Consider the following 24,629-nt stretch of genomic DNA (forward strand, 5'->3'; position numbering starts at 1 on the left):
CCTTCCCTGGCGCGTGTGGGGCTTGGAATCATACCCCGCACCTCCATCAGATATGTAACCAACAGTTACGACAGCCGTTTCTATAAAAACTAATTTATTCTGGGCGAACTTGTGCCCGTGAACTAAAGGTTTCCACTCAACAAAAGCGTCCCTCGAGCTTCACTTCTTCGATCCTCGTTTTTCACTTTGTCGCCTCCTGTCGCGTGCTAGTCGTACGATTCTCGCGCACGAGCCGCCGGTCTGTCAGCACCGGCCCAGCGTTGTCTTGCGGTGCTTTGCTTGACGCTTGCGGTGTGGCGGCTCTTTGAAACACAGTTAGGATGTGGCGGTCATCTTTGTTGTCGCAATGCTGGCGGCAACATGATTAATAAAATCGGGCCCCTCGGTTCCCTTCTTTCTCGTGCACACACACACACACACACACACACACACACACACACACACACACACACACACACACACACACACACACACACACACACACACACACACACACACACACACACACACACACACACACACACACACACACACACACACACACACACACACACACACACACACACGCACACACAGATATATATATATATATATATATATATATATATATATATATATATATATATATATATTGCCACCAGGTCACGAGCTGCGGCGAGCGCGAGCCAGTATTAAGGCAAGGGGAGAATAAGGTTTCGTTTTGGGGTCAGCCATCTTCTTGGCTAGTGCTCGTCTCTGCCGGTGTAGTACTTCTTGCCATAAAGGCCTTCTGGTGCACGTGACAAACTGGTGGAGGTGCTGGGTAGTCCCAGCAAATGTCCTGCACGCCTCCTGGTAGCCCTGTCCCTGCAGTGACAACACCTGTTCGCCAGGCCAGCCGAAGAGTCCGAGGATTGCCCCCTGACCCTGGACCTCTTCCCGAGACGACGTCAGCGACACACCAAAGAGGTATGGAAGGCACTACTACTGCTGCTCACTATACGCTACAGAAAGTGCCAAAAGTCTTCCATGGTTCCTTGAGGACGTCGAAGGCAGGTTGGCTCAGTTCGAACGCGTCGCTGATCGGTGGACCGATGCGAACAAGCTGAAGAATGTGTACTTTAGCCTGGTGGATGGCGCTAGTACCTGGTACGAGAACCGCGAACCCTTCTCATCGTGGAGCGACTTTTGCCGTCATCTGCGGGCAAGTTACGCCAACGCTGATCGCTGTGAACGCGCCGAGCGGGCCATGCAGTCGCGCATCCGAATACCGAAGGAGAGCGTGATGATGTACGTTGAGGACATGACGCGCCTCTTTCGTCGAGCTGACCCGGACATGGCAGAAGATAGGACGCTCCGCCACTTAATGCGAGGGGTTAAGGAGCAGCTTTTCGCTGGCCTCGTTCGGAGTCCCCCGACTACTGTGGCCAAGTTCTTCACGGAAGCCACGACAATGGAAAAAAGTGCTTCAGCAGCGGTCAGCAGTGTACGACCGGCAAATCAGCGTCGTGTCATCGATAGATCAGATCGGAGCTGCCGGAGGTAGCATCTACATCGACTCCCTCTGCGACCTCATCCGATCAGTGGTGCCCGACGAGCTGCAAAGAATTCACTGCCCGCCTCAACCTACTGAAGGATCCATATCCAGCCTCATCAGGAACGAGGTACAGCATGGTCTGCAAGTCCCGCTTACCAGTGAGGTCACACCACCTGTGCCGAGGGAGCTTCGGCGTGCATCATATGCGGAAGCTGCGAGCCGGTATATTACTGCTTCTCCACGCTTCGTGCGCCCCACGCCTCACGATAGACTTCCATGAGTGCAACCGATCCAGCCCTTGGAGAACCGCCAACCGCTTCAAAGAAAATCGGACGTCTGGCGCACACCGGACAGGCGACCGCTGTGCTATCACTGTGGCGAAGCCGGACATGTATACCGTGAATGCTCGAATCGCCGCCTTGGACTTCAGGGTTTTGCCGTCGACTCTGCAAGGCCAAGATTCGGCGAAAGACCAAGAGCCATGAAGACTACCTGTCTCAACAGCGCATGCCACTGCCCTTGCGACAGCAGTCACGGTCACCGTCACCAAGACGATTTTCCCCAAATTCCCGGAGCTCCCCAGTGGCTGCGCAAGGGCGTTCGCCAAGCCCTAGACGGGAAAACTGAAGACAGCGACCTTCGGGGGCGAGGCCGCTGATAATCAACGCGAGCAAGGCCTCCCTTGCGACGCGACCAGGTACCGGTAGTGATTCGACGACAACTGAACTGAACTCGGAAGCCGACTGTCTTTAGATATACCTGTGGTGCTCGATGGTCACCATGAAGTCAGTGCGTTATTGGACACAGGGGCTGATTACTCGATCGTGAGCCGAAAAATATCGACACACCTGAAGAAAGTAGTTACGCCTTGGTACCAAACACAAATTCGTACTGCCGGCGGATATGTAGTAAATCCACTTGGTGTAAGCACCAGTGGCGCACCGACGGGGGGGGGGGGGGGAATCGGGTGTTGTAACCCCCCCCCCCCCCCTGAGGCCGACTTAACCTCCTCTTTTGTTTAACCCCTTTTCTTTCCTTACACATTTGAGCACTTCAACTAAGATGGCAGACGCGCAATCATCTGCACACTCGCAAAAAGCGCATTTTTTACAATTTCCCGTGAAGAAATCGAAATTAGTGCTGTTTAGATGGTATTGGCAAACTATCAACCCCCCCTGGCAGAGATCCTAGGTGCGCTACTGATATGCACACTTCAGAGTTAGCATTCGTGGACGTACGTTTCTCTCCAGTTGCCTTGTACTTCGTGAATGTTCCCGAGACATCATCCGGGGAATCGCCTTTCTACGGGAATATGGCGCTATTATCGACCTGCGGGAGCGCACCGTGACCTTCTCTACAGAGAAAGCAGGAGACAAAACCGATGACAGCCATCTCAGCACGTTTGACGTGCTGAGAAGGGTGGCTCACAGCTGGGATGGTTTTTGTTTCACGGAAACAAAAAGAACAACTCTCGCGTCAATAAAATGTAAAAGCGAAACGCGGCCGTTGCACGAGGCATGCGACGGCGCACATGAAACGCTGCCACCCGCGCGCCTGTCCCGGAGCAGTGGCGCCGCTGCACTGGCGTGGCGCCTCACACCGGTTTCGGGCGACGTGTCTTATCTTTTTCCACTGGGACTGTACGCGCGTGGCCTCTAAAGCTTGCTAAAGCATTGACCTCAAATGCGTTGTTTGAGAAGCGCCCCATACCAAGGGCATTTGTGGCGCAGCCTGCGCCACAAATGAGGTTGGATTGCTGTCCTTGAGGAAACGTTTAGACTTCGATTCAATTCCCCTAAACATCGAAGAAATTTAAGGGATCTTTTTCGTCATTATAGAGACTCGCCCTGGTTGCTCAGTGGCTATGGTGTTGGGCTGCTGAGCACGAGGTCGCGGGATCGAATCCCGGCCCCGCTGTTGCTTTTCGACGGGGGGCAGAAAACACCCGTGTACTTAGATTTAGGTTCGCGTTAAAGAACCCCAGGTGGTACAAATTAATCCGTAGTCCCACACTACGGCTTGCCTCATAACCAGATGGTGACTTTGCCACGTGCAGGTGCTGCTGGAACACCACCCCCATCGCTCGTAGGCCCATAAAGTGGTGAAGGCACTTTTGTGCCTCTTGAGGACGACGGGCTTGTGTCAACGTCTGTGACTATTAGTGCACTAACACACACGTCAGCGAACTAACCGCTCATTCCCCTTCCTTCCTTCCCTCCTCTCTCGCCCTGTCATCTTTGTGCTCCCTCTTCCCATTCCCCCAGTGTAGGGTAGCCAACCGGACGTTATTCTGGTTAACCTCCCTGCCTTCTGCCTTTCTCTTGCTTCCTTCCTGGCACGTAAAACCCCATAATTCAATCTTTTTTATTTATAGAGCGGCACATTCGAAGTGGCAAATATCTAGTTGCCCAAGTTGGCGTCGAATGCCTTCATTGAAGAGTGGCATCCACATGCGGGCACATATCCAGTGCCCCAAGTGGGGATCAAAGAGATTAATTGAAGACCAGCGCAGTCCAAGTGGCACAAACCCAGTGTGCCAAATCGGCCTCAAAGAGTTTCTTTGAACCACGGTATCTACCCCGTCCCGCATCTACAGCGATCCATGTCGGCGTGAAAGAAGTTCATTTAAGAGCAGCAAATATGTACACATAGCCACATACTCAGTGCCCCAAGTTGGGTCGATAGTTGGTTTCGAAGCCTGTTCCCTCAGCAGAGCAGCCCAATGCGTTACCCATTCGACCACGGACTACCAAGTGACCCAGATAGGTGGGAAACGGTTAGATACAAACAAACAAACAAACAAACAAACAAACAAACAAACAAACAAACAAACAAACAAACAAACAAACTGTAGCGCCCACCGACGCTGCTAAGCGCGAACGCTAAGGTCAGCGTTCTCGGCCGGCGCCTTGGGCCCGGCTGCGACAGACGAGAAAAATAAAGTTGGGCGGCGCGTGCCAGCGGCGCAAGCACGGCACGCGCTAGTCCGTTCTGAAAGCCTGCTGAGCTGGTCCTCTTGTTCTGGCGCTCCGCTGCGACCCCTCGGTTCTCGACAGTCGCAGCCGGGCCCAAGGCGCCGGCCGAGAACGCTGACCTTAGCGTTCGCGCTTAGCAGCGTCGGTGGGCGCTACAGTTGGGCGCTACAGTGACGCTACCTCGCGCCCACGGGACGTCGCAGCTCTACAGCTCCGCCTGCCCACGTTCTGGCGCCACAACCCGCAGGTTTGGTTCGCCCAGGTCGAAGCCACCTTCGATCTGCACAACATCACCTCGGAGACTTCGCGGTTTCGCCACTTGCTTTGCAACCTGTCTCCTGAGGTGGCTCAGGAAGTGGCGGACGTTATCGCTGCACCTTTGAGTGATGCCCCATACCAGCAACTGAAGCAGAGCATTTTAGAACGTACCATGGCGTCTGAGAGCGCGCGCATCCAGCAGCTGCTTACCTCCGAGGACCTTGGAGATCGCCGCCCTTCCCAGCTGCTCAACAGCATGCGACAGCTCCTGGGCACAAGCAACGTCGACTCGAACAGTGCGCTGTTGAGGGAGCTCTTCCTGCAGCGCTTACCACAGTCCACCCGCCTTGTCTTGGCCGCTACAGAGGACTTGACCCTCGACCGCCTCGCCCGGCTCGCTGATCGAATCCACGACGCGACTTCTCCTTCAGTCGCCGCCCTCTCTTCAACGCCACAGTCCTCAACCATGGCCCGCTTAGAGTCCCGGATCGACCAGCTCGCCGTTTCCATCGACGCCCTTCGGACGTCCTCCCATGACGAGCGCGGCTCCACCTCATGTCCCAGCCGCCGTCCTTCTTCCTCGACCAGTCGCCGCTCGCGCAGTCCTCGACGCTCGCCTATCTGCTGGTACCATCGCACTTTCCAGCACCGCGCCCGTCAGTGCAAATCCCCATGCGAATGGTCGGGAAACGCACCGCGAGATCACTGACGGCGGCATGTGACCTCGCCTTACAACCCGGCCGCCTTTTCATAGTCATGGATCGCATTTCCGGCCTGCGGTTCCTTGTAGACACGGGTGCCGAGGTCAGTGTACTGCCGTCCTCCAAGCGTGACCGCGCTTCTAAGTCACCGGGACCTACACTCCGCGCGGCAAACTCTACTTCCATCGCCACGTATGGTCTGCGGTCCCTCACTCTCGACCTAGGACTGCGGCGCACATTCCGGTGGGTCTTCATCGTAGCCGACGTCCATCAGCCTATCCTCGGTTCCGACTTCCTGACTCATTTCGACCTTGACGTCAGCATGCGCCGCCATCGCCTGATTGACAGCAAGACGCGCCTCTCAATCCCTGGCGTTCTGTCGGCTGTCGCTCCCACCGGCATCCGCACGCTGATCCCAACATGCCCGTATGCTCGTATCCTCGAAGACTTCCCTGAGGTGACAAGGCCCTGCAATTTAAATCAGCCTCCCAAGCACAGCGTCACCCACCACATTGTCACACGTGGTCCACCTGTCGCAGCCCGTCCGCGCCGCCTCTTCGGTGAGCGTCTGGACGTTGCTAAACGGGAATTCGAGCACATGCTCCAGCTAGGTATTATTCGCCCGTCGTCCAGCAGTTGGGCCTCCCCGCTTCATCTGGTACCCAAGAAAGAACCGGGTGACTGGCGTCCGTGCGGTGACTACCGGGCGCTCAACGCTCACACGGTCCACGATAGCTACCCCCTTCCACACATCCAAGATTTTACAGGCCATTTGGAGGGATGCAAAATCTTTAGTAAGGTGGACCTTGTCAAGGCCTATCACCAAATCCCCGTTGAGCCGGCCGATATCCCGAAGACAGCCATTACTACACCCTTCGGCCTGTTCGAGTTTGTGCGCATGCCTTTTGGGTTACGCAACGCAGCTCAAACGTTCCAACGATTCATTGCCGAGGTAACGCGCGGCCTCCCGGCTGTATTTGCCTACATCGACGACATCCTCGTCGCGAGTCGCAATTCACAAGATCATGACCGTCACCTCCGGGAACTCTTTCAACGCCTTCAACAATTTGGCCTGGTTGTCAACCCCCAGAAATGCGTATTTGGATCTTCCGAGCTCGAGTTTCTGGGCCACCACATCTCGGAGCTGGGAATTCGTCCGTTGCCCTCTCACGTCCAGGCCGTGAAAGACTTCCCAGCATCCACTACCCTACGCCAGCTGCGTGAGTTCCTCGGCCTAGTGAATTTCTCCCGACGTTTCATTCCGCACTGCGCTGAGCTTCTACACCCACTGACTAACCTTCTTCGCACGACCAAGGGCTCCTCATCTGCGATTTCCTGGTCTCCCGAAGCTGACGCTGCTTTCAGGGCTGCTAAACAAGCCGTTGCCGATGCGGTACTTCTCGTACACCCGATAACTAACGTGCCAACCCGCATCATGGTGGATGCTTCCAGTGTGGCCATTGGCGCTGTTCTCCAGCAGAAAATCAACTCCGAGTGGCGCCCACTGGGTTTCTTCTCTCGGAAGCTCCAACCTGCCGAGACTCGCTACAGCGTTTTTGGCCGCGAGCTGCTCGCCATCTACTCCACCATCCAGCACTTTCGGCACTTCTTGGAGGGCCAGCCATTCTATATTCTAACTGATCATAAGCCTCTGGTGTATGTCTTCCGTACAAACTCTTCCAAGTACGTCGCACGTGAAGTTCGTCAACTGGCCTATATATCGGAGTTCACCACGGATATCCGGCACATCAAAGGCACCGACAACGAGGCAGCTGACGCACTTTCACGCATCACCTCCCTCGGCACTTCTACATCGACTGTGGATTGGGAGGGTCTAGCTCGTGCGCAGATGGAAGACCCCGAGCTGCAAGCGCTGCGTGACCATCCCCGTTCCCTCCGTCTACAACTCGTTCCTCACCCGTTTGTGCCCGGCTCCCTCTGGTGCGACATGTCAGCCGCTACACCTCGCCCCTTCATTCCGACTGCCTTCCGTCGTGCGGTGTTCCAATCACTTCATGACATCTGCCATCCCAGCGTCCGAGCCACGCAGCGCCTCGTTACACAGCGGTATGTCTGGCCAAGCATCAACACCGATGTTCGCCAGTGGGCCCGCTCATGCCTTGCATGCCAGACCGCCAAAGTGACCCGCCACACGAAGACTCCCACACAGTCGTTCTTGCCCCCTGGCTGCCGTTTTGACCACGTCCATCTTGATTTGGTGGGACCACTTCCTCACTCTCACGGCTGTCGCTACATTCTGACAATGATCGACCGCTTCACCCGTTGGCCCGAAGCCGTGCCCATTCCGGACATCACTGCAGAAACGGTCGCCAAAGCCTTCGTTTCAGCATGGGTTTCCCGCTTCGGCTGCCCCAGCATCGTGACAACTGATCGCGGCCGGCAATTTGACTGCACACTTTTCACTTCACTCAACCGCCTGCTTGGCACTAAGCACTGCCGTACCACTGCATATCATCCCTGTGCCAACGGCATGGTTGAGCGGCTCCATCGCCAGCTCAAGGCTGCACTCACTGCGCGCCTGGATCGAGAGCACTGGGTCGACCACCTTCCTATGGTGCTTCTCGGCCTACGTGCCGTCCTTCGTCGCGACCTTGGCTGTTCAGCGGCCGAACTCGTCTATGGTGCACCCCTGCGGCTTCCTGGAGACTTGTTCGTTTCTTCGGCCCCCTCGCCCCAGCCGCTACAGTACCTCTAACGCCTACAGGACTGCATTCAGCACCTGCGCCCCGTACCACCTCGGTCATCGGATCACAGCATCTTTGTCCACCCGGACCTTGAGTCCTCGTCCCACGTCTTCCTCCGACGAGACGCTATCAAGGCGCCTCTTACACCCCCCTACGACGGACCATACCGTGTCCTCCACAAGACGCAGAAGTCCGCCACCATCCTATTAAATGGCCGCGAAGAAGTCGTTTCGCTGGAGCGCCTCAAACCAGCCTACGTCGAAACGCCTCCCAAGGAGCTCCCCGCGGATGTCGCTGGCGCACCCGTCGATATGCTCGACACCAAGACAGCCCCATCTCTGCCTCGTCGACGAGTCCATTTCGCCGTTCCGTCTAGGCGGGGGGCCTTGTAGCGCCCACCGACGCTGCTAAGCGCGAACGCTAAGGTCAGCGTTCTCGGCCGGCGCCTTGGGCCCGGCTGCGACAGACGAGAAAAATAAAGTTGGGCGGCGCGTGCCAGCGGCGCAAGCACGGCACGCGCTAGTCCGTTCTGAAAGCCTGCTGAGCTGGTCCTCTTGTTCTGGCGCTCCGCTGCGACCCCTCGGTTCTCGACAAAACAAACAAACAAACAAACAAACAAACAAACAAACGAACGAACAAACTGTTTGGTGCTATTGAAGCCTTGCTCGTTCAGTGTAACATCGTTCATCGCATCACAAGTGCATATCATCCGCAAACTAATGGCCTAACTGAGCGATTTAATGGCACTCTGGGGGATATGCTGACGATGTACACGGCGTCGGACCAGACCAATTGGGACACCGTCCTTCCATTCGTCACATATGCGTATAACACTGCTACGCACGCGACCACAGGATTCTCACCGTTCTTTCTCTTGTACGGACGTGAGCCATCATGCACGCTGGACACAATGCTTCCCTACACACCTAACTCATCTCAGTACACTGCAATTTCTGATGTCGCCAGGTATGCCGAAGATTGTCGACAATTGGCCCGTTCATTGACAACCGAGGACCAAGGTTACCAGAAGCTCAGGCACGACACCGACCGACCTCTCACTACTTTCGCGACCGGTGCCCTGGTTTGGCTTTGGATTCCTCCGAGTCGTCGTGGTCGAGAAATCGTTCACGTGAGTCGCCTCAAGCCCTATTATGACCCCTCTATATTGTAAACGCATTAAGTCGCCAGGATGGCTACACTATTTCCCGGGGGCCAATGTAATGAAGAAGACAAGACGACGACCAGGGGCGGATCCAGGTTTTTCTGAGGGGGGGCGTCAGCTTCTGTCAATTATGGTGATGATGATGATGATGATGATAGTAGCCTTTCTTATTTACTGAAATTTAGCGTTTTTCCTCACGATAAACCCGCGTTTTATACGGCTGAAGCAACACCTGTAGCCCTCCGTGGTGGCCCAGTCAGCTTAGGCGTTGAGCACGAGATCGCGGGATCAAATCCCGGCCGCGGCGGCCGCATTTCGATGGAGTCGAAATGCAAAAACGCCCGTGTTCTTGCGTTGTAGTGCAGGTTAAAGAACCCCAGGTGGTCAAAACTAATCCGGAGCCTTCCACTACGGCGTGCCTTATAATCAGAACTGGTTTTGGCACGTAAAACCCCAGAAAGAGGAAGAAGACCTGTAGCGAAGCCAGGTATCGGTTTCTCCGAGCTTATAGGAAAAGGACGTTACCCAATACAGCCATGTGCTTGGCGGCTGCGCCTGATAATACAGGGTGTTCAAAACTAAGCTTTATGGTTTTCTTAAAGTTAGGCGCTGGGAGGCACGCGAAGACCACCTGTGCAAATAAGTTATATGGCTAAGGGGGCACAAAGTGAGGTGATAATTATCGCTGTGAGCAGCCCAATTAACTAAAATTGAACAATTATTTTTTGTTGCCTGCAGTAAGTCGGTATGTTTGTATTGAAAACTTAGAGACAGTTGAGTTTCTACACAGTATCAGTCGGAAGAATTATTCTAGCGCGTTCGTGCTCCGAGATATCAGACTCCAAATTTCAATTGTCGTACTGCGCAGAATAATCTAGAGTAAAGACGTGACAATTCTCATGAATTCCCGTGAATGATCATGAAGCTCAGTGACCACTTCTGTGGAGGGATGGGGGTGCCATCTTCTCTCTTGATTCGTGGTGGTTTGTTGACTGGAGGAACGTTCTTGAATACGGGCGTAACGCCCCGCTCCAACGCAGCAACCACAAAGCTGGGTGTTTACGATATGCAAATCACCGCGTATGAAGACTCATGACGCCACCTACAAGAAGAACGACGTGGCGTGTTAACCGAGAGCGCGAGCCAGCGTCTTCATGTTTTGTTTCCCACTCGACGTCATCCTTTTATACAAGGCGCGCATCTGCTACCGCTTCTCTTACCACGCGACGCCATCCTAGGCCCGCGCGCTGGCGTTGGCCGCTGACGTCACGCTCCCCCACTTCGCAGCCGCAGCTCGAGGCTTCGCCCCGCTCCGCGAGAACGCTCACTCAGATAAACGGATCCGGCGAGCTTGAGCCTCCTATGCTTATTGTACGACAATAAAAGTGCGAAGTTACAATGAAAAACGTGTAGCGTACGAACGGCACTGTGCTCGTACTGGATATTGTCAACGTGTAACTGTGATCTCAGTGAGTGCTACAGTTAAAAAAAGTTGCCTATGCGTAGTCCTTAGTTCAGCTGTTAGTTGTTATTATTTATATATGAACACTTCAGCAAGAGATCTCTTTCATTAAGCAGGTTGGTCGCGGAACCGATGATAGCCAATGAGGCAACCGTTGACACCCCAAGGGGAAACTAAGTTAATCAGGCGCGAAGGCGCTCGAGCGGACCTCGGCGTGTTTGGCAAAAGGGACATCCCCTCGTTCATTCGACGCCACCGACGGGACAAGTAAGGCACGGCAGGCGCCAGAAGGTCCAAGGTGTTCATGAGAAAAAATAACTACGGCAACTTCGCGACACAACACTCCTACGGAATACAACTAAGCTTGTGAGCGAGCTAGCTTTACTTCTACATGGCTGATACCACTGGTACTCGCGAAAAATACTTTTGAAGAATGCTGGTGGCCATATTTTTTTTTGCGACAGGGTCATCCCCCGGTCAGCGAGGGGGCGATGCAGAAATCTGAGGGGGGGGGGGGTCAGGACATCCGGACATCCCCCCTGGATCCGCGCCTGACGACGACGAAGCAGTCAGCAAGCAAGCCACAGTGTTGGTGGTAACCACGCGCCCCGAGCTTGCGCTTGCCTGGATTTTGGTTGCTGGTCGCCCCGCCGCTTCTTGACGTTCGCCAGTCGTTTGTCGCTGATCTTGACGTACACACGTCAATGAATCACGTGGCGAAACAAGCAAACATAGAGTGATAGCCTCCGGAAAGTGCGTCAAGTACTCGAAGAATGCTAACACATTACAAAACAGCGCCTACGCATCCGTTGACCAATGTCGGAAGTGAACAATCCTGAAAAGTGCCTGTGAGCGTATTGGTGTTTTCAAAAAGCGCCAGGCAGTACATGGCGCTGCAGATAGAAAAGAACCCGACAGGGAAAAAATTTAAGCCAGTTCCACGCTTGTGAAACCTGATGAAACAGGGGAGCTCTGCAACTGAGGGTGTGTAGCGTAGTGGGTAGGACGCTAGCCTTCGGACCTTGAGTACCCGGGTTCAATTCCCACCTCTCTCTCTTTCTTGCTCTGTATCTGTGTTTTTCTCTCTCGCTCTCATTTTCTCTTTCTCTCGCCCATAGCAAGTTGTGTTGCGATTGTCGGTACAACGCAATCATGTGGTTCCCATAGAGAGAGAGAGACAGAAGAAAGGGGAAAGGCAGGGAGGTTGACCAGATGGGAAGATCCGGTTTGCTGCCCTACGCTGGGGAGAGAGGGGAGGTGGAGGTAAAGTGACGGGAAAGTAGAGAAAGAAAGGAGCACAGATTCACAATCGGTCACAGGTGGCACAGCACAGTTGCACTTGCATCACTATAAACACACCTGTTCGGGCTACAGCCGCTTGTCCAAGTCGGTTGCCCTTAAAAACTGCAACAGTGCTCTCGTCGCCCTCTGCTGCGATGGCTTGTGATGTCGGCATTCTAAAATAAGTTCCTCTGTCAGGGGTCTTTGGTCAAAACGCGCTATCGCTTGTACGAGCAATCGTCTCTGTAAAGTGTAGCGATGACATGCATTTATGGTTCCCATAAATGCATGTTGTGGTTATATAGCCTAGTGGTTATGAAGCTCGTCTTCGGACGGTTGGTCCCCAGGCTAGAATCCCACCGCGCCAAGAAAGTTTTGGTTTTATTTATTTCTTTGATTCTCTGGCTCTCTGTCTGTGTCTCTTTCTTTCTCTCTCTGCACCTCCTCTCCTCATTTCACACTCTCTCCACTTCGCTCGAAATTGCGAACACCGTCGCTCCGTAGGGATCAACTTAGACCTTCAACAGCTCCGCTCTTAAAAGTCCTGCACGGCACACGCAGCACAGTCACAGCGCAGGCTCGAGAAGCGGCCCCATACGAGTGCCATTTTCGGCACGAAGCACTAAAGGGTCTTCGCGGCGCAGTCTCCTTGCGTCGTTTTCACGAAAACAATCTCGACTGTCCTACCGGGGTCGACGGCGAGCTGCGGCTTGCGCCGCAACACACCAGGCAGTGCACAGCGGTCTGATAAGCCCGACGTTGTTTGGTTGCAGCCGCGCCCGTAGCTCTACGATTCGCTTCTTAAGCAAAGGTTCGTACCTTGCGAGAAAGCGCCATAACGAGTACCGAAGAGCAAACACAGGCATCGAGAGTACGTGGCAAATACGTCACATCCCTTGACCCGTGGGATGATGCGATGCTGTTGATGATGATGACGACAATGGTTTATTGGCATCCGCTTCGACGCGGGGTGTTGACAAATAGCCACCTAGCCTACTTGAGTTAACCGGGTCCAGCTACATGCAGCATGCAACTGCTATATGCAGCTGCTACATGTCGGGACAGCTGGTGGAATATAACGCAACTGAAATGCATTGTTTGCACGTATCGACGCTACGCGGCGGGCATGTCACATCGCGTTCCGAATAGCACAATATGATGTTAATGATGACGATGATTATTTAATGGCATTCCCTTTGAAACAGGACGCTGACAAGCAGTCAGTTAAACTTCTTGATTTAATCAGGCATGCTATACATCTTTTAGAACGCAACACTTAAGCGCCCGTTCATTCAGCGAGCGTCGGCGTAATCGAGCGAACGAGCACAGTGAAAGATGAGAGCGGCGCGCAGCGGCAGATGAAAGAAGAGTGCGCGAGCAGGGTTGCCAGATGGCGCCTACAAAAATAGCCAAATGACCTCAAAATGTAGCCCAGAAACAGCCAGACCCAAATTTCTCGTGCGCGTAATGTAGCCAAAACATTTCATTATGTTCTGCAGGTGTCTTTTGGTGTACATGGTGCCCAAATCTCACTGCGTATTTCCGGTTCCGAAATTACTTCCGCCGCATGTAACGAGCACAACACTGGCCTCAAGATCTGCGTAAAGGATTCTAGTGAGAAATGCCACTCAGACATGGATCTAGACACCACGTATTGTTACAATGCACCGAACAATTTCTTTTTCGATTTACTCGTGACGTTATTGGTACTTGGCCACGTTCTGAGCTAACGTTAGTTCACGCTTCGCTTTACCCGAAGCATTTTTTCTATAAGAGTCGGGCAAAATATTGCCAGCTCTAACCTCGAGGATCAGCTTCGACAGTTGACGATCGAGTGCACAAGAGGCGGCCCGAGCTCTAGGCAATTGGAATATCCTTTCCTAAACTTGATTCATAAAATAAACATGTTATTTTCCTCCCGCTCTCTCTCATTCTCTCTCAATTTTGTATTTTATTCCGATAGCAATTAAATGGACACTTCAACCGGATTTCTGCCGTCGGCGTCGCCGTGAGGTTCCGTATAGATAAAATCTTCGCCGCGCGCCGTATGCCCGAGCGGAAGCGTGCGGGGACGCGCGCTATCACGGAGAGCGAACGCACTCAATCTCCCGCGTGCAAGCAAGGAAGCGGGAAGCCAGCGCCGGAGGGAGCGGGGGGGGGGGGGCGCACTTATACTCTGCCAACAACCGTGCTTGTCGCTCGCCCGCACCGTCTCTTATCTCCACACGGCTCTGACCTTTGTATGCGCTGTGCATTCGCCGCTCAGTTTCCGTTGAAGCGATAACCCGCACGTACCTTCGCCCGCTGCGGCGTATGCGCTTGCTGCCAGCGTTTTGACAGTCGTTGTCTGCAGTCATTCAGTGTGATCTATTTATGTCTCTTTGTGCGCGCTCACACCACGCTTGTTCATTCAGTTAGTAATAGTCGGGCCACATTTTCCAACGCACGCTACACATGCAATGCTGCCCGGGTCGGCAGTGCAGCGCTACAGGTGTGTCCCTTCGCACGCGCTGCCCACGGGAAGCGCTTCTCATCAACACCACCGTTTCACACGCGCCTTCTCGTGGTCATCGAGTCTCTCTTCATGTCGGTCTACTTACGCCGCAGCACACCTGCTGACTTAATCAGCTCATGTTTACTACAATTCATATTGCTACCAAAGCCGCTCACCTTACTTCGTATGACATTGCTGTGTTGCTATCGCATTCATTGCTTCGCCCTTAGGGCGAAACTGTGACTTTTTTTTTAATCGAAAGCAGGTTGACGCTGAGTTTATTTACAATACTGCAGTAAAGTCCAAGTTCTTCTCGTACCACTCCTCTACTTGGGCATCCGAGACGCACCGCCAGAGCCGGTCTACACAAGTAGAGGATGTACTACCGATAGCGGGGACGGGTTCGCTGGGTACTTCTTCCGAGATTGAATTAGACAGAGATGACAAAAAAAAAACAGTTTCTATTTACAATTATTTACATGAAGTTACAAATACAAGTGCACATACAATACGGAACTGGTACGCATAGGGCGACTCTATATTGACATAGTCGATGGTGCATAGCACCGTAGTTTGTCCAGAACGCTTGGACGGGGCAACGGGGCCACGTTTTCTACCCCTCGGTGCCCCGCCCCAAGCATTTACCACCCAATCGCCACCGAGTGGCTATGAGTGGTTCGCCGACGCACCAATCACGAATCCTGTGCTACGATCGTCTTGTTCGCCGGCGCTTCCAGTATTGCGCTTCTTCCAAGCGCCCTTTTCTCCACCACCTTTGACGGTGTCTTTCTCCCTATCCGTCAAAACAACATACAAATAAAAGCAACGTTCCAAGAAAGGGGGGGGGGTATGACTGTGTACGTCATAGCACGCATGCTATGACAGATGCATAGCATGCGTGCTCCCTGGCAAAGCCACAGCGCCCAGCACAATGGGTTCAATAAAATCCTAACAAGCAAGCAGCACCTGCCAGCCGAAGCGATTGACCCCTTCCCCGCTCGCACTTCTTAGAAAAACCGATAGTGTAGTAGCTGCGGGCATATGTCAATGAAACCTGTCAACCGACACTTTGGGCTCACGTACCCCTATTCAGTAAATGCTTGCTCGGAGGAGCTTTTCACGATGGCCAATTGGCAAGGGTCTCCGAAACGGGTTGTCAAAGGCGGTTACCATGCAAAATGTGCACGTGGTGAATAATGATCACTGCGTTCACGCTTTCTGTACGTATTACAGGCCCGGCACGCGCACATCAGGAGCCAGCGACAGTCATGGACATCTAAGCTTTTGCTGTCAGGTCGACTGCACGCGATGTACGTCACGAAGCACCGATATTCCCTCTTCTTGAGGTCCGCTCTGTCCACTAAAGGGCCCTAAACGCGTTCGTCACGCACCCTCTACGTTTGCTCAGTGCCAGCCGGCTCAACGCGCCCCTCCGCGTGTCAGGTACAATCGGCATGTCATGAGCTGTGCCTCTGCCTACCGTGACAGGCATCCGTCGCTGATCATGAATTATCCAATTGATGTTCTGCATGTCAAGTAAGGACCATCGGAAAACCACCGCTAGCCGTTTCATTCAGCGAGACCAGGTTGAACAAAACGCTGATCTTAACCCCTCCGAGCAGCGATTAAGGAACTAACTAGCGCTTCTAGCAGCAGGCTTACAACTGCTAACCCCATGGCAGCGTGTTTAGAATGCTGCCGCTTGGTGGCACACTGGACTCTGGAGAAAACTTGAAACCTTCTCGCATTTTGCTTGTGCGAAGAAGCGGCATGCAGTTGTGACGGCAATTAGCCTTTGAGTGGGAACGAACAGAACGACCTGCTGGCCGATAACGGAAGAGGTGAATTAATGTTTATAGTTTTAATTTCCACCTGGATTAGGGCGCTGGCAATAATCCAGGTGGTATTAGTATCGAAAAATAATTGAGCTGTGCAATATTTAAACAGTTTCGCTGGCGAGATTCGAGCAATATGAAAACGTGTACGTAAGTTTCAGTGAGTGCAGGCACGAACGCGTATGTTGCCAAATTTCCGAGGGCGGCTGTGTACGTTACTTTCAGTGCGATATGAGAAAAAAAATTAATTCCGCTAGGGAACACACGAAATCAATTTTATGGGTCGCGCACGGCTGTGACGAAGTACAAAGTAAATTCCTTTGTTTAACAAATTCAAGCACTATACATCAGAATAGGGAGTCAGCAGAGCACTATGTATACCTTTACAAACTGGGTAGAACTATTTGCCCAACCACCACTGCGATGAATGTAAAAATAATAAAATATGACATAACAGTAACCACAAGCACCTATTATGTAGAGCGAACGCAGTTTTTTTTTGTCGTCACAGCTGGAAAACACGCGTGAGCAAAGTACAATGTATTGACTATAAGATGAACAATGATGAATTACAATGATCATAAAGTACGTGCATATGAAAAGTAAGCCATAATCGCATATACTCGTAAGTACATAGCTTACAGGAAACAAAAATTGTCGCAGGAATACGGTATGGCAACGGACGAGTTCTCATGCGGATCATTGGCAAAACAATCAGACACCGACCTTTGGTGAGCAATTGCCTTGTCGTCTTCATTGTGGACGAACATCGTTTTTCATATATTTGCAGAGCTTATCATTATAATTTTATGCAACGTTTAAGAAGTACCATGAAAATATCGTAACTTTCACGTAATTCAAAGCGGTTTGATTTGAATAGTTTGCTGTGTAGTAGCCGGTATGAAACACGTACTCGACAGCTGTCAGCCCCACCGTTTGTCTTACTGAATAGCGGGTGAACCAGCTCATAATCAGATCGTGGTTTTGGCACGTAAAACCCCATAATTTAATTTTTTTCAGCACTGTGTGGATGACTGAACAGTAGTTTATGCCGACAGATGGCAGCACCTGTCTGTCGTTCTGCCCAGTTTTCTTTCTGTGGAGAAGCATAGCAGAGCTGTGTGTGTGTCTGATCTCGTGAGTCGCACTCGCTAGCCTTGTATTGTTTTACTATGCTTTGCCGACATTTTTAAAGACATTACTGCCTTCGTGCCCAGCCTCGGGCATCTCACCCCATCCTCGCCCTCACACTGCTCAAGAAGGCTGCAAGTTTGAAAGTTTGAAAGTTTATTTAACATAAGTAAACAATACAATTAGAAAGTACACACTTTTGGGACCCAACAAATTGAATTCACAAAAGTGAATGAAAACAGTACCGACATATTTTCGCCTGCTCTTTTCCAACGCGCCGCTGATCATTTCTGCCTTGCGTTTTCGTGAGAAGACCGATGGCACAGCGTCAGGCTTTAGGCGTTGCCTTTTGAGCATCATGCCGAGGCTTTTCAGCACAGCCGGGCTGGTCACATAATCATCGTCGACGAAGTGGTCCACGCAAATGAAGTCATTTTTAGAGGTCTCCAGGCTATGCGGGATGACTAACAGGCAGGTATCCAAAGTTTACGCACCTTCTCGTCTCTGGCAAACATGTGCGACGGCGTGTCATGACCGACGATGCTGGTATAACAGCAATGTCTGGGCATTTCCTTCCGCCGCGACGAACGCGTCAATACAGAGCGACGACCGCGGGAAGGCGCATGTAAGACGCACCACCTGCGTGGAGCACCGACGGGGATAATGTTTCAAGACCACGTGCGAAGATCGCCGAAAGGGGTTAAACAAACGCTGAAAGGGACCGACACCCCCGGAAACACTGCGATGGCTGTGGCCGACCTTGGCCGCGTGCGCGCGCCGGTGGGGGTCATGACGTGAAATTTAAGCTTCTGCCGGCGGCCGCTTGGAGGCAAGGTGCAACAGAAAATTGCAAAAAAAAAAGGTGTTTCTCGTTCTTTTTTTCAAAGCAGCTTGTTGCATTCGTCATTGTCAACAGTTCAGCTTTTGTTCCGACGCAAAGAACCACCCGCCAACTTTTGCGTCCGTATCCCTTTAAAGGGCAACACCGGCGATTTTTCGATGTCAACGGATGTCGATGAAATTCGCTGGGTCTGTTTCTCTGAATACCTCCGTCATGTCCTAAAAAAAAGCAGGCTTGAGAGTTGCACAGATTTTTTACAAATGAATTTAATTTATTGCCTCGAGCATCCTACCTTACCCCCTCCTCAGTTATAGGCCACATTGTGTATGACGTCAGGAATGGTCCACGCAGAGCATGCCGGGATCATGCAGACGACAGCGACGAGAGCGTGCAGGAGTCGACGATCGTGAGCTAGCGCTTGGCGTGAGATGTTGCTGTCGCGAGAAGTTGCATTCCCTGTGGACCGGCAAGTGATGCGGGGTGGCAAACGGTGTTTCGTTGTTGGCTGCATGAACTTCAGCCCTCGCCATCCGCAAACACAGTTTGAGCCGATGCCGATCGCGTTCAGCCGAGGTTAAGCCTGTCACAGTGGCCAAGTTCGTGAGTCTGCTGCTGGCGGACCAGACCCACTGATATGAAGCTAATTAAGCTATTAGGATGAGGAAAGCTGCTTCTGTAGTTCAGTTGTGACCATACGGATTTGAAATAAACCATTCCTCATTTCGTACAGTGCACACGCAAAAAGCTAAAAGCGCCAACACGACGCGCAATCAACATCCGTATACGTTGCCGTTCTCGAATGCGGCCAGTCGCACTCGCCGGCGCTTCCCTAAATGAAATGTGACTACGCAAATCCATGGGTGTATGCGCGACATATCGCAACATAACCCATTGTTATGCTGACATTATTTATATATATATAGCTTACGAGGTGCACTGTTTGCCTCGTATCCCAAATGGGCAGCAAGCGGAGGCCCCTTCGATACAGCATGCGTAAACAACCGTCTCGTTCAGCTGCCAACGATGTCATACTTCATGACATCAGCGTTTCCGCGAGAAAACTATACATTCTCTAAATGAACGATCATACGCGCAATGTCCCAATCTATGTCTACTTTACGGAACACTAATTGTGTGCATGAAGAGAATACGAAGAATGATAAGCAGGCTGCACAACACTTCCCTACTATACGGTCTCCCGCTCGCTGTTTCCGAAGGTGCGTGGTCGCACGTATCAGCGCGACCCAGAGTGATGTAACGGTGCTTACATGCACAAAATCTACGTGTCTTGATATGTTCTGACATTAATTGATGTCACCGATGAGCGGCTATCTCAAGCGAACGACATACGAGTGGTCGCTGTACCTGCCGATGTAAACAAATGCACCGGCCGGTGCTTTGGACTGTCAGCGGCGTTCTTGTGGGATACAAATGCGGAAAGTCGTGCTCCACATCTCACAGTGAGCATGCGAAGTGGTTCCGTGGGAGGGGTAAAATACCTAAAATAGCAAGCAGCACGTATATCAGTGGTTAGGGCTACCCTTGGTCTTCATGTCGCAGCGCGATATGTTGCGCATGGGTACTGGCTCTAGTGGTGGAGGACGGCGATTCGTGGCTATTGAATTCTTCTGAATCATAACTGCCACTGTTTGACAGATCCGAATAGGTGGGGCAGCTTACATGCAATGTCACCCGAAGGTCCCCGAAGGTCCGGCGCGGTCACGAATAAGCTGAGCTAGCTGAGCGTCTGCTCTTCGCCAGTTTCGTTCACCCCGCGGGCGAGACCGGCATGCGTTGCGCGCCTTCCCCGCCGGGGATACATTCGTGACGTCACACGCAGAGGTCCACTCGGCTGCTTGCTCAGGTTTCGGTTTCGTTTTTGCGCTTTTTTGCTTATTTAAAATTATTTTCGAATTTGCGGAACAATTCTCCTATCAGGTGCGTCACAGGAGGGTCTCGGGAACCTAAATATTTTATTAGCTCGACATGGTCAAAAAACCGCCGGAGTTGCCCTTTAAGACAAAAATAGCCGAAATACAGCCATGTAGCCAACTCAGAATTTTCGACGCCAACCCGCATAAGTAGTAGCCCAATTTGGCTATTACTAGCACAATATGCCCACCCTGTGCGCGAGACGGAAAGCGGAGGAGGAGAGGAGACGACCTGCGCATGCGCTGAGTTGATGATGGCCGCGGCATCTTCAGCCGCGGGCGCAATCTCATCTGCGCTTACGAGAGGGGGTGCATGGTGGCTTGAAGCGGCGTCAGCTGCTGAGGTCAGTCCGCGGTACCAGCGCGTGTGACCGGGATCACTGCTCCTGCAAGGGACAATGGCGAGCGGCTACGAGTAGGGTTCGATGTGACGCTCGCTTGGGCTTTGTCGGCGCTGACAATGGTGACATGATTTCTCCGCGGCGAAGGGCCGTTCTCGTGGTTGGTGGAACGAAAGCGTGCGAGGAAAAGCGTAGTGCCGCGCAAGACGGACTGCGTGTGCGGCGACGATGGCTACGACATGGCGCTAGAGTAGCGCACGTCGTCTCCATGGAAACGAAGCGCTGCATGAGCTGCATGGCGGCTTCTGTGAATTGCGCACACCCGCTGCCTCTCCCGATCTCTCGATTTCCGAGGCAGTCGCGCCAAACATCGCTCCGTTTGCAAGGTGCCGCACGAGACAGATTGTCCGCGCCTGCTACGCCACTCGCAGCGTTCTCGTCCTAATATAAACCGCGTACCTGTATAACCATAACACAAAATATTGACACGAGAAATCAAAACACGTATAGAGCTGCACTCAAATTTCGCATTAGAGAGTATCGTAATCGTCGGTGAATTTTTTCATGCTAGCTTTTTGGATACATGTCCTTAATCTTCTTTTCCTTCCTCAAACCTTCTCTGTCAGCCTTGCACAAGTACCTATGCAACTGTTAAATGGCGTGTCACGTGATGTATTGATATGCAATTGCAATATAAAATGTGCACGTGACGATCCTACGCGGCGCGTATCTTACATCGTGCAACAAGTGGAATGCTACAGGGTAATGAAGATGATAATGATGATGAGGATTTATTGGCATCCCCTTAATAAAAAGCGGCGACAGTCACCGAGCATGCTAAGGATGATGATTGTTGTTATTTATTGGCATTCCCTTTGAAACGCAGCGGGGACATGGTCACGTAGCCAGCCTGATTTAATCAGGTGCACGATATTTATTTTTTATGACATTTTCATATACATCTTAAACTTCTTTTACTTCCTCAAACCTTTTCTAACTACCTTGTACTTGTGCTTCTGCGACATGGCGTGCCACCTGGCGTAATAATATGCAAATGTAATGCAAATTGTGCACCCGATCCCTTACCCCCCATCTTCGCCCACGGGCCATCCTTTCTAATAGAAGTTTCAATCAATCAATCACGTATCGACGCTACGCGGCGCGTATGTCACATCGCGTGTCTCCTCGCGAGCTAGGTCGCGCTTATAGTCCATTTTCCGCTGCAAGCTAGCAAGCGTTGGCGTGACTCTGCAGCAAGGGGATTCTTTTATAAACTTCATAGTGAAACCATACCGGTAAAAACATGGCTATACAAAAAAGGTATCTTTGTGTCGTCTGTTAACTGTCGTCTTTGTGATTTGCCAGAGACAATTGAACATTAAAATCAAGCCTTATACCTGCTGACGACCTCTGATGATACTCTACCTTTCAACATGTTTTTTGCTTGTAATGGTAATGCACAGTTTGTGGAAGGCACGAATGATGGAGCGCAACGCCGAACCGGTTGTACCTACAAGGGTGAATTTCATCCACATGACTGTGCACCTAGAACATGCTTATGACGGAGTCGATATTCAGCCGGACTGGTACCCCATTTTGGTGAGGTGCTTATCCTTACCACCCTTTTATAGCGCAACCAGCATTGCCACTTAATGTAGTGCCCCTTCTGTGTGGTGTGACTTTCGTTGTGCCCGCCATTCTGTGAGTATGCACAAGTGGTCAATATTTTCTTGGATTACATGTTCATGTAATATAATAAATACCATGCAAGAAAAACAAAAGGAAGCGCTGGCATGGATCAGTGGTAGCGTACCTGACTCTCGCGCTGCATGCCCAAGTTCGATCCCGACTGGAACTGGTTTTTTTTTCTAATTCTCGGCGAAAGCTGCTACGGACACTGGACATCATAGCCAGCCTAAACGGCTATTAGAATGAGCCCAAAACAGCTTACGCTGTAAAAAAAAAAGAAAAAAAAGATAAAAAATGAGAAGCGACAAGGGCCCTCGTAACTCCTGTTCACATAGAAACAGCCTTCGCCGGGAAGACCCTGTAGTGCGTGGTGCCGAAAATGGAGCTTCTATGGAGCCGCTGCTCCAGCTTACGCTGTGACTGCTGCGTGTGCCGCGTAGGCCTGTTGTTTTATTGCGATAGCAATTATATGGACACTTCCACCGGATTTCTGCCGTCGGCGTCACCGTCGCCGTCGACGTCGCCGTCGCTGTGAGGTTCCGTATAGATAACATCTTCGCCGCGCGCCGTATGCCCGAGCGGAAGCGTGCGGGGACGCACGCTGTCACGGAGAGCGAACACACTCAATCTTCCACGCGCAAGCAAGGAAGCGGGAAGCGAGCGCCGGAGGGAGCGGGGGGGGGGGGGGGCGCATTTCTACTCTGCCAACAACCGCGCTCGTCGCTCGCTCGCACCGTCTCTTATCTCCACACGGCTCTGACCTTTATGCGCTGTGCATTCGCCGCTCAGTTTCCGTTGAAGCGATGGACCGCACGTACCTTCGCCCGCTGCGGCGTATATGCGCTTGCTGCCAGCGTTTTGACAGTCGTCTGCAGTCATTCAGTGTGATCTATTCATGTTTGTTTGTGCGCGCTCACACCACAGTTAGTAATAGTCTGGCCACATTTTCCAACGCGCGCTACACATGCAATGCTGCCCGGATCGGCAGTGCAGCGCTACAGGTGTGTCCCTTCGAACGCACTGCCCACGGGCAGCGCTTCTCATCAACACCACCGTTTCACACGCGCCTTCTCGTGGTCATCGAGTCTCTTCATGTCGGTCTACTTACGCCACAGCACACCTGCTTAGTTAATCAGCTCATGTTTACTACAATTCATATTGCTACCAAAGCCGCTCACCTTACTTCGTATGACATTGCTGTGTTGCTATCGCATTCATTGCTTCATCCTTAGGGCGAAACTGTGACATTTTTTTACTCTACTACGAAGTTAAATGCAAGGTCGATGTAAATGGTCTCGAAGCTTCGGGCGAAAAGTGGTTCAGAACGAATTGTCGCCGACACCAGCAAGGGTGGTTATGGGAGCAGCGATTGAAGCACGACTATGTTTGGAGGGAACAAACATTGCGAAAGAAAAAAAAAAGCGTTTTTTAATTAGAGCGATACACAGTTAGATTCATTCAACGAAAATAATATTCCTAATCAACTTTGTATACGCATGGCGAGAAAAGAACACCTGTATTTTACTTGATCATTATCAATAAATACCTTTTTTCAGCGCCCACCGCAAGAACGCCCACCGATAGCGGCGGGCGTTGACGCCACTATCACTTGCAATGCAATGCAGCTCTTGAAGTGGGCAGAAAGGGGCACTCGTAAAGTTCACCTGTTACAATACGCCCCCCTCACATGTTGTGTTGCTTTGATTGTCTGAATTTGTTTGTCTGAATTTGGTGACGCGTGTAGTTTCATTGTTTCTTAACCTGTTCAGTCAAAAGTAGTGAGTTGCGACCGCCAGATAATTGTTCACTTTAGTTGTTTTCGTGGGACAGCGCTGGCTGACGGGCTTGGTGTCCGACGAAAGGACGAGCACACTACGCCCAAAGCGTTCGTCGGCCTCCAAACAAAGTATGTTCTGCGCATGGGTGCAGTTTCGACACCCGTATGGCTGAACTTATCCTGCATCGGTTTCCGCGCTGAAAGCTCGCAACGCCCATCACGTCCAATGGCGGTGCATTTGAATATACAGCTCTAATGGCAGGCCCCCGCCAACAAATTTTGCGCCTTTGAGAACAAAATGACGTCACTTCGGTTTTTAACGGATACGGCGTCACGTTATTTTTTTTTCCGCAGGAAGTGTTCCCTCCTCAGACAGATGGCGCTGAGCCCCATGAACCGCCGATGAACCGCCATGTTTGGGACATATGGGCTTCTATGGAAGCTTCGCTACCAGGTGTATTTACCTTGTGAAATGTCGTTTTCTTAAGTCCACTATACTACATAGGTATGTCACCAGATGGCCCCATCTG

This window comes from Dermacentor silvarum, chromosome 2 (genome assembly GCF_013339745.2).
Source record: "Dermacentor silvarum isolate Dsil-2018 chromosome 2, BIME_Dsil_1.4, whole genome shotgun sequence".
In the NCBI taxonomy this organism is placed as follows: Eukaryota; Metazoa; Arthropoda; class Arachnida; order Ixodida; family Ixodidae; genus Dermacentor; species Dermacentor silvarum.